Source organism: Alexandromys fortis, unplaced genomic scaffold (assembly GCF_014885135.2).
Source record: "Alexandromys fortis isolate MF-2015 unplaced genomic scaffold, M_Fortis_MF-2015_v1.1 scaffold_41, whole genome shotgun sequence".
In the NCBI taxonomy this organism is placed as follows: Eukaryota; Metazoa; Chordata; class Mammalia; order Rodentia; family Cricetidae; genus Alexandromys; species Alexandromys fortis.
In genome coordinates, this window is record NW_026067923.1 from 4,755,502 (window position 1) to 4,766,184 (window position 10,683).

Here is a 10,683-nt window from a genome sequence, read left to right on the forward strand (position 1 = left end):
AACTAACATGACTACAAGCTTGACTAATATTGATGATTATCCATTAACATCCTATATTTTTTAATTATACATTACATTTTAAATGAACTACACAATCACAATACCTTAATCAAGAGCAGAAATACATACACATATAACAAGATTGACTTTACAATCCATACTAATACAAATTATTCATATCTATATCATATTCCCCTTTAACTTTAAAAGAACATTTATAAACAATATTTGGGAATATGGGCACAGTTTTTTCTTTCCAAACTGTTTCGTGCTGAATGGGGGCGCTGTTAATCAGATCTTTCATGGTGAAACCTGTATGCCAGGTTCATCTTAGTCAGCAGTTGAGTGAAGTAATTTTTTGAGGGTGTTCACAACAACCTCTCAGGGGTGTGTGGTCTATAATACCATATTGGGATAGAAGCAATCCACAGGATCTCATCCTCTGTGAAAACAAAAGAAGACCCTCTCCAAAGCATCATATCTTTAGACCCAAATTCTGAAGTCAAGATACCTTTAGAACATATATGTTCAGCATAGCAGCCCACACAATGAAATGTCTCTCTGTATTTAGCTCTTCCACAATTAAAAATTGAAAGAAAACACAATGTATATAATCCAGACTCTGTGAATTTTCCATTTTTAGTTGGCTTATTTTTCTTTATTTCTTTTAATCTATAACTCTGTCTCTTTAAAGACTTTACCCTCATTTTTAAGACATTAACTTTATTCTCTATATTCCTTTTCTTCTCTCTTACAAGCCTACGTACACTCATCCAACACAGTAACCCATTTAGAGGCCTTTTATGTTTGAATCTGTCATATTGTAAATCTGTAATTTTTTACTATCCAGGAGCATTTTTGCTTTGCAGTTTTAAATCACTAAGCATTTAATAAATTAAGCTGTGTCATTCTTAGGTCAAAAACAAGTACTGCCTGCTTGCCCCACCCAGTCTAACAAGGCAGAGCTACTTGTGACTCTGAACCAGTTGCTTGCGGCTCTGGAGCAGTGGGCTGCTCTGGATGTTTGCTCCACTTCTCTCCAATTTCAAAATGGAGGACATACCATTTTTACTAGCTCTGGGGCTGCCAAGTAGGAGCCACACTCAGCATTTAACTCTGAGACTGAGCATGTGGCACCGAAACTCTTTTCCTCCAAGTTACAGCCAAATCTGACAGGCAGAGCACTGTGCAGCCTGGAAACATCTCTCTGTATGGCTGCAGGAATCTGACATGCTCTCCTGCCTGCCTAAGCCTGATCCCACAGTCTGCCCAGGCGGGGAGCACATGCATGGTCTCAGAGTACTTTCTTTCCAATCCTGAGCAGGCACACAAACATCCAGTCCCATAAAAGCCATTGAAATGCTTTAAGGCCAGATTTTGCACTGATGGCACAGCCCCAGGAAGCCACGTTTTAAAATGACTGTTTTTTTTTTTTTTCTGCCACTATTGCTGAAACAGAAAATTTCTCTACGGCATGTCCTAGCAAAGAGCAAAAAGCTGTGTTAAACTCTCTCTCCTTTTTTTTTTTTTTAAGCCCTCTTAGGTTTTTAAGTGGATTCAGTTACCACATTGAGAAAATGCTCCTGGATAGTAAAAAATTACAGATTCACAATAAAACAGATTCAAACATAAAAGACCTCTAAATGGGTCACAGGGTTGGATGAGTGTGCATAGGCTTGGGAAAAAAAAGAAAATGAATATAGACAATAAAGTTAAAGCCTTTCTTTTTTGTTTAAACAGAAAAAGGGGAAATGATGCAGGAGGGTCATCTGTCTATGTGTTACTTTCATTGGTTAATAAAGAAACTGCCTTGGTCCTTTGATAGGACAGAAAATTTGGTAGGTGGAGTAAACAGAACAGGATGCTGGGTAGAAGGCAATGAGGCAGATGCCTTAGGCAGTCACCATGATTCTCCGACCCCAGACAGACATTGGCTAGAATCCTTCTCAGTAAGCCACCACCTCATGGTGCTACACAGATTATTAGAAATGAGTTAATCAAGATGTGAGAGTTAGCCAGTAAGAGGCTACAGATAACGGGCCAGGCAGTATTTAAAAGAATACAGTTTCCATGTAATTATTTTGGGTAAATCTAGCCAGTTGTCCGGAGCTGGGAGGCAGGAAGTGGCTTGCAGCTCCTTCTACAATATTTTATATAAATAAATGACTCAAAATCTTCACAGTGAAATTTCTACTTAGCCCTGAAATAATCACATATTATTTAAATCTCTGTTTGGCCCATTAGCTTTAGATTCTTATTGGCTAACTCTTACATCTTAATTGAACCAATCTCCATTAAGCTGTGCATCACCACTAGGTCATAACCTACTGGCAAAGCTTCAGTACATCTGTCTCCTGCAGCAGCTCCATGGTCTTTCTTTGATTCTGCCCTTCTCTTTCCCAGCATTCTAGTTCTGTTTTGCTCATGCCATAGGCTCAAAGCAGTTTTTTATTCATTAACCAATAAAAGCAACACACAGACAGAAGGACTTCCCACACCAATATAGTTCACAGATTCATTCATCAAAGTAGCAAGATGCAAAAGTATAATGCAAAAATCATTAGATTTATGCTTCTTCCTCCATGTTCAGCAGTTCCTTTTCAGGAAGATACTAGATTAGTTTCATGCCATCAACTCTATCAACCTCAGAGACCCAAGGACTGTCCCTCCTCAGGGAGACATTAGACATACTCTAGCCCACTTCCATGCTATGACTAAGGACCATGAGTACAGAAACTGTCTTTGACCCACCCAATCTTCCATGCTAGTCTTCTGTAAGAGATCTCAGATATACATTGGTAATTCCTTCTCATCCATCCATTGTCTGAGGAAAAATTCTGGGCACCTCTTTCAGACTCTTTAAGATTGACTATGAGAATTTTAGAATTTTATAAAAGGTCTGCTCCTGGAATTAAAAACACCACTTAGATTTAACTAAGCAAGGATCACTTCTGATACTCCATTCAAACATACACACTAAGTTACCCAAAGAATGAACCCTACATTACATACAGGTGGTCAACATTGGAGCAACAGGAAACAAATTTTTAAATACCCACTCAATAAAAGAGAAATAATTTCCATGTCAAGAAACACCATCAAAAATGTAATTCCAGATACATAGGTCCTGTCTTAGATTTTTATTGCTATGACAAATCAGCATGATAACAACTCTTTTTTCTTTAATCTCAGTTTACTGACAATACATAAACAAAACACTATTGAATTTACAACTTTTTCTCATTTTTTTACTTTTTAAAAAAAGGAATCAAATTATCTTTTTTCATCTTACATATCAATACCAGTTCCCACTCCCTCTCCTCCTCCCACACTTCCACCTACTATCCCACCTCACCCCCATCCACTTCTCTGACAGAGTAAGGCACATCATTGATTTAGGCAATGTCCAAGGCCTTCCCATCTATATCTAGGCTGAGAAACAGAAGGAACATTGTCAAACTTTTTTTATGAGGCTACAGTCACACTCTTATGAAAACCATACAAAGATTCAACCAAGAAAGAGAATTACAGACCAGTTTCACTCATGAACATAGATGCAAAAATACTCAATAAAATACTGGCAAATAGATTCCAAGAACACATAAAAAAATCATCCACCATGATCAAGTTGGCTTTATCTCAGAGATGCAGGGCTGGTTCAACATATGACAAATTATCAATGTAATCTACCACATAAATAAAATGAAAGAAAAAGCATATGATGATCTCAATTTATGTCAAAAATCATTTAAGAAAATCCAATACTCTTTTATGATAAAGGTGTTGGAGAGACGAGGAATACAATAAGCATATATAAAAATAATAAAAGAAATATACAGGAAGACAACAGTGAACATCAAATTAAATGGAGAGAAACTCAAAGTGATCCCCTAAAATCAGGAACAAGACAAGGCTGTCCATTCTCTCCATATCTATTCAACATAGTTCTTGAAGTTCTGGCTAGAACAATAAGGCAACAAAAGGAGGCCAAAGGGATTCAAATTGGAAAGAGAAAAGTCAATCTTTTGTTTTTTGTAGATGATATGATAGTATACATAAGTGACCCCAAACAATCTACTAGAGAACTTCTACAGCTGATAAAAAAAAAAAAAAAAAACTTCAGTGATGTGGCAGGATACAAGATTAACTCAAAAAAATCAATAACCTTCCTATATACAAATTATGAAGAAACTGAGAAAGAAATCATAGAAACATCACTCTTCAGAATACCCAGAAACTAAAACTAGCCAAAGAAGTAGAAGATTTTTTTTTGACAAGAACTTTAAGTCTTTGAAAAAAGAAATTGAAGAAGATACCAGAAAATGAAAAGATCTCCTATACTCTTGGATAGGTAGGATCAACATAATAAAAATGGCTGTCCTACCAAAAGCAGTCTATAGATTCATTGCAATCACTATTCAAATCCCAGCACAATTCTTCAAAGACCTTGAAAGAATAATAATCAACTTCATATGGAAAAACAAACAAACAAAAAAAAACCCCAAAAAACCCAGAATAGTTAGGATTCTGTACAATAACGGAATTTCCAGAGGCATCACCATCCCTGATATTATGTTCTATTATATAGCTACAGTATTGAAAACAGTTTGATATTGGCATAAAAACAGAAAGGTTGACAAATGGAATCAAGACAAAGACCCAGATATTAATTCACACACTTATGAACACCTGATTTTTGAAGCTAAAATTATACAGTGGGAAAAAAAGAAAGCATTTTCAACAACGGTGCTGGCATAATTGGATGTCAATATGTAGAAGAACAAAAATAGACCCATATCTATCCCTATGTACAAAAAACCAAGTCCAAATAGATTAAAGACCTCAATATAAATCTGAGCACACTGTACCTTATAGAAGAGAAAGTAGGATGTTGCCTTCAATGCATGGGCACAGGAGACTACTAAGTATAAAACCAGTAGCAGAGACACTGAGAGCAACGATAAGTAAATGGGACTTCTTGAAACTGAGAAGCTTCTTAACCAAAGGACACAATAACATACCAGCTCTTACAAAGGAAAACATTTAATTGGAGATGGCTCACAGTTCGGAGATTTAGTCCATCTGTCTGGAAGCATGGACGCATGCAGGTAAACATGGTGCTGGAGTGGGAGCTGAGGGTGTTACATCTGCATCAGCAGGCAGTAGAGAGAGTGACACTGGTTCTGACTTGAGCTTCTGAAACCTCAAAGCCTGCCTTCCCAGTGAAAACTTCTAATAGGGCCACACATACTCCAACAATGGCACACCTATGGGGCCATTTTCATTAAAACCATCACAGGTTCTATCTCAAATATACAAAGTGGAATAACCAAAAAAAAAGTCTCTGGCAAAAATTGGTACTTCGGTACTAATTTCCACCAAAAAAAGTGACTTGAATGAAACAGATAATGAATTGAAAATAGCAATAATAAACATGGTCAAATAACTCAAAAAAGGATATGAATGAAGACTATGAAAATTCTAATCATTGCATAAATTAATACAAATCATCTAATAAATAAAAACAGAAGAAAAATTAAATAAAACTTGAAATGAGTTTAAAAAAATCATAGAAAAGTATCACCAATATATTGGGTCATAAGAGAGTATCAGGTATTGAAACCAAGGTAGAGAAATTGGGTCACTGAGTCAACAAAAACTTCAAATACACATCCCCCCCCCAAAAAAAAAACTAAGAAGAAAACATTCTGGTAACTCTGGAAACACTATAAAATTTGAAACCAATGAATAATATAAATTCATAACTTTTGTATTGAAGAGACACAAATTTGTATTGAAGAGCTACACGCATCTAAAAAGTCAAGAGCAAGAAAATTAAGATGCTAAGAATCAGCACCCTAAATATATATTTATAATTATATACAAAACAATATAAACAAGAGAATATGAATTTGAAGAATTGAAGAAGAAAATTGAGAAATCTCAAATTAATAATTTTATGATGCATCCAATAGCCTTAGAAAATAAGAACAGTCAATATCAAAGATAGTAGGCATGAAGAAAGTATTAAAATTAGGACTGAAATTAATGCAATAACGCCAATTTTTTAAGATTTATTTATTATATGTACAATATTCTGTCTGCATGTATCCCTATGGGCCAGAAGAGGGCACCAGATCTCATTATAGATGGTTGTGAGCCACCATGTGGTTTCTGGGAATTGAACTCAGGACCTCTGGAAGAGCAGTCATTGCTCTTATTCTCTGAACAAGATTGATATTCCTGCCTTTCCCCAACCTAACCAAAGGAAAGAGAGAGAATTTAATAAAAGTGGAGAATAAATGGTAGACAATACAGAGGACACACACACACACACACAAAAATATCCAAGAATAAGAAAACACCTTAAAAAAATTTTATTTAAGGGGCTGGAGAGATGGCTCAGTGGTTAAGAGCACCGTCTGCTCTTCCAGAGGTCCTGAGTTCAATTTCCAGCAACCACATGGTGGCTCTAAACCATCTGTAATGAGATCTGGCGCCCTCCTCTGGCGTTTGGGTGTACATGGAGGCAGAAAGTTGTATACATAAAAAATACATAATAAATATATCTTTAAAAAATTTATTTAAACCAAACTGAAAAGTCTAAAAGAAAGGGACAGATTTCTAGATATATATGGCACATCAAAGTAAAAATCTTCTGAGTAAATTGAGAGCATGGGGACCTTGAGAGAGGGTTGAAGGGGAGAGGAGAGACAAGAAAAAGACCAGAGAAAAATGTAGAGCTCAATAAAAATCAATAAAAGAAGTTAAGTCAATATACAGTAGATAATTTAAACAGACCCAAAGTACCCAGTGAAATACAAGCAATAATTACAATTCTCCCAACTCAGTGGGGGAGGCAAATCTCTACTAGACTTTCAAAGAGGAACTAACACCAATCCTCCTCAAACTATTCCATAAAATACAAATGAAAAAGCCATTCCATATTCTTTTTACAAAGTCAATATCACCTTAATACCAAAACCATACCAAGATCCAACAAAGCAAGATGACAAGACAAATATTTCCAATGAGTATAGACTCATCGAAACCCCCCCCCCAAAAAAAAACCACAACCATAACTGCATCATGCTAGACTTGCAGGAATTATTCAACATATTTAAAATCATAAATGTAATCCACCACACAAATAGACTAAAGGGCATCTGATTACATTTAGTTAAAGTCCTTTGACTAAATATAACATACATTCTTGGTAACAGTACTGAAGAGAATAGGGATAAAGGGCACATAACTGAATATAATAAAATAACACATGCTCTAAAAATAAGCATATATCCATTAACATTTTAGGCATTGCAAATTTATTTTTAATAAATGGGGCACAAAGTTAAGTAGATAGGTAAGGGGAACTTGATCTAGAAAGGTTTTGGGATTGCAGATGATCAAACACATTGTATAAAAACTTTGACATTCTCAAAGAAGTAATTTAAAAATAAAATAAAGTACTTTAAAAAGCGATACACAGGAAGCCCACAACTAAATTATCATGAGTGAGCAAAAACCTGAAGCATTTTTACTAAAATCAGAAATAAGAAAATAATAGTCACTAAATTCAGTCTTTAGAATCTTTCCATATTGAAGTCGTGGCTAGGGCAAAATATATTAATTGAAGGAAACAAAGGGAGTGCACAGAGAAAAGAAAGCAGTTAAAGTATCTTTGTTGTGTGTGACGTGATTCAATCCTTAAAAGGACCTAAGGAATCCAACAAAAATTCCTACATATGATAAATATATTCATCAAAGTAGAGGATGCAATGTAAAAACAGTAAAAAAAAAAACAGAGATATTTATACACATGGATAACATAGATACTGTGGAGGAAATCAAGTGAACGATACCACGTAAACATTCTGGAAATTCATGAAATAAAATCTAACCATGTAGGTGAAAGATGCATAACAATGAAAACTTTAAAAAAAATGAAAAAAAAACCGAAGAGGATACCACATCCTCCTCCCCTTTTCTTGGTATTGCCATTCATCCTCCATTAAGTCCTTCCCCAACTACTTGTCCCATTTCTCCCTTCTTAGAACCTATATCTTCTTTTCAAGAGCTGTAAAATACATAACAAAGTACACAGTATCAGTTATAAGAAAATATTGTATTTGTTGATCAGGACTATCCAAGTGGCTTCCAAGGTAAGATACTTCTGACAAACTGGCCAGAAATTGAAGATAAGTCACCATTGCTGAACACATTGTACATTTCAGACAGAGCTTGGCGATTTCAAGATGTACATTTTCTGCAAGTTTCTTCCCTGAGGATAGGCTTTCATAATACTGGAAGGTACTTTCAATAGACATTTCAAGCTCTAATGCTTATGAATCTCTATAATGTCAAGCATGGAAGATATCCTAAGAGATACAGTAGAGGCACTTGTATCTTGGTGGTAAAAAAGCAGCTGTAAAATTAGACATAAGGCCTATTCAGTAAGAGGAAATTCATGTCTGGTACTATAAATATAGCCAAGTCTCTATGGCTGGTGAGCCAGGTAACCTAGAGAAGACCCTACTAGTGCCTCTCTCATAAATGAGAAAAGTTTCTGACTGTATTTACATACGTATCCTTATAACCATAGAGAAGTTAGCTCTTACCTCTCACGAAGAAAGCAGATGGAGATCATCACAGAAATCCACAGCTAGTCAAAATGCCAAAATCAACTGCTTGTAGGGTGTCCAACCCCAATCTATAAATCTAAATGCTACCACTGTTATTCTCTCGGTCCCTGCCCTAGCCACGCCCACTCCTGTTTTTAACCTCTGACCTCCGCCCGCCATCTCTCTGCCCCTGTTTTTCTCTCCCGGTGTACACATGGGGCTTTGCCTCCCCCCCCCCTTTCTCTCTCTCTCTTTCTCTTTCCTGTAATAAATATGTTAGCTTTATTTTTTGTGTTTATGTGTCTGTTACCCGCAGCCACTGCCTGCGCGGCACGTGCCCTCCCGCTAGTGGGAAACTGTAGCTGCTTGCTCATGCTCAGGGTGCCGGACTCTGGAGCAGGCCGCCCGGCACCGCTGGGGACCCGCTGGAGTTTGCTGCTGCTCTGTGAGCCCACTGGGGGGGGGGGACCCCATATTTTTAGGAATAAGATTGATACCTAGGACTTAGAGGGCATTTGTGGAAGTGATAACAGAAAGATAGCAATAGCTAGAATACCAGTACAGGTGCTGTGAGACTCTTCCACACATTACAGAGAAGCTGGGCCAATGGAATCTCAACAGTACAATTGCATCAGCAAGACCTAAACAATGACATCATCTGACATTCCATAGTGGATGGAAAAAAAATCACATACAGCCTCATCACCAGATGAAGAACAGCCTAACATTAATGACTGCAGAGAGGGAAAATTAGTTTTCCCATGGAATGAGCCCCTAAATAGTTGCTAAGTGGTCAGCCTAAAAGATTTAAACATGTGAAAAATACAAAATGGTCTCAGCAGGGGAAAAAAAAAACATAGAAGAGAGGGTGGCAAGAAGGATACAGAAGAGGGTGAAGGGAGGAGAGATAATGTAAATACATTGTACATATGTGAAAAAGAAATTAATTAGTTAAAATAAAATATTTGAAACAAAAAAACATGAAAAGGGAGTAGGCAGAAAGTAATTCAGAAAATCTAATGAGTTAAAATTATCTCATTTAGCTTAAATTTGAAATAGAGTAACTGAAATGAAAAATTAATTTCTTTGAATAATAGGGTGTCTACTTGGGCTTGGTGGTACACAACTGTAATCCAGATACTAGAGGTAGAGGTAGAAGGATTGAAAAATGAAGGTCACACTCAGCTGCAAAACAAGGCTGAGGACGGCTGGGATTATTAGACTACCAAGAAAACTACCGAGTTTTCAAAAGCAGTTTAAAGAAAAAACCTGGTTTCTCCAAGAGTCTGTGATATTAAAGCATGTTCCTTTATTTTCTCCATAGCCATAAACCTCAGATTTCATATTTCCTCCCAGACTCACAGATAAAGGCCAACTGTATTTCCCATAGGCCAAGGGGTCCTTGGGTAACCAAAGTATGTTATATCCATCTGTGTTGTATATGTTATCCCTTAGGCTGCATGGCAGAGGTGTAAGAGTGTTGGGTACATAACGAGATATCTATCTATCTATCATCTATCTATCTATCTATCTATCTATCTATCTATCTATCTATCATCTATCATCTATCTATCATATCTATCTATCATCTATCTATCTATCTATCTATCTATCTATCTATCTATCTATCTATCTATCTATCTATCTATCTGGTGTGGGAAGTTCTCTACATGTGTTCCTTTTCTTGGTTAATGAACAAATCTGTTTCAGCAAGTGGCTTAGCAGAGTAAATCAAGGTGTGAATTCTAAGCAGATAGAGAAGAAAAAAAGACAGAGTCAGGGAGATGCCATGTAGCCACCACAGGAGACAAACATACTGGAATCTTGCCAGTAAGTCACAGTCATATGGGATACGCAGATTAATAAAAATGGGTTGATTTAAGATATAAGGGCTAGCTAAAAAGATGCTTAAGCAACTGGCTAAACAGTATTGCAAATAAGATAGTTTCTATGTGATTGTTTAGGTTGTAAGCAACCAGAGAACAAATGAGCAGCCTCTGACAATTCTCTCTCTCTCTCTCTCTCTCTCTCTCTCTCTCTCTCTCTCTCTCTCTCTCTCTCT